We start from the raw sequence: 227 nt of genomic DNA on the forward strand, positions 1-227 counted from the left end.
GGCCGTGCCCACGGAAGCGCCGAGCAGGAGCTTTCCTGCTGCCCGCCGACGCCCTGGGCTGCTGTGGGGCTGCAGCTTCCGGGTGCCCTTCAGGGTGTTTCAGTAGCTGCTCGAACACTGCTGGGGTTTTCTCCTCAAAACAGGGCGGGCTGGAGCGCCACCGCTTCGCTCCAACCCTGGGGCTGCCCTCGTTTTTCTGCACTTTCAACACCACGCGGAGCGGAGCC

This window comes from Eurypyga helias, unplaced genomic scaffold (genome assembly GCF_000690775.1).
Source record: "Eurypyga helias isolate BGI_N326 unplaced genomic scaffold, ASM69077v1 scaffold4336, whole genome shotgun sequence".
NCBI classification, from domain to species: Eukaryota; Metazoa; Chordata; class Aves; order Eurypygiformes; family Eurypygidae; genus Eurypyga; species Eurypyga helias.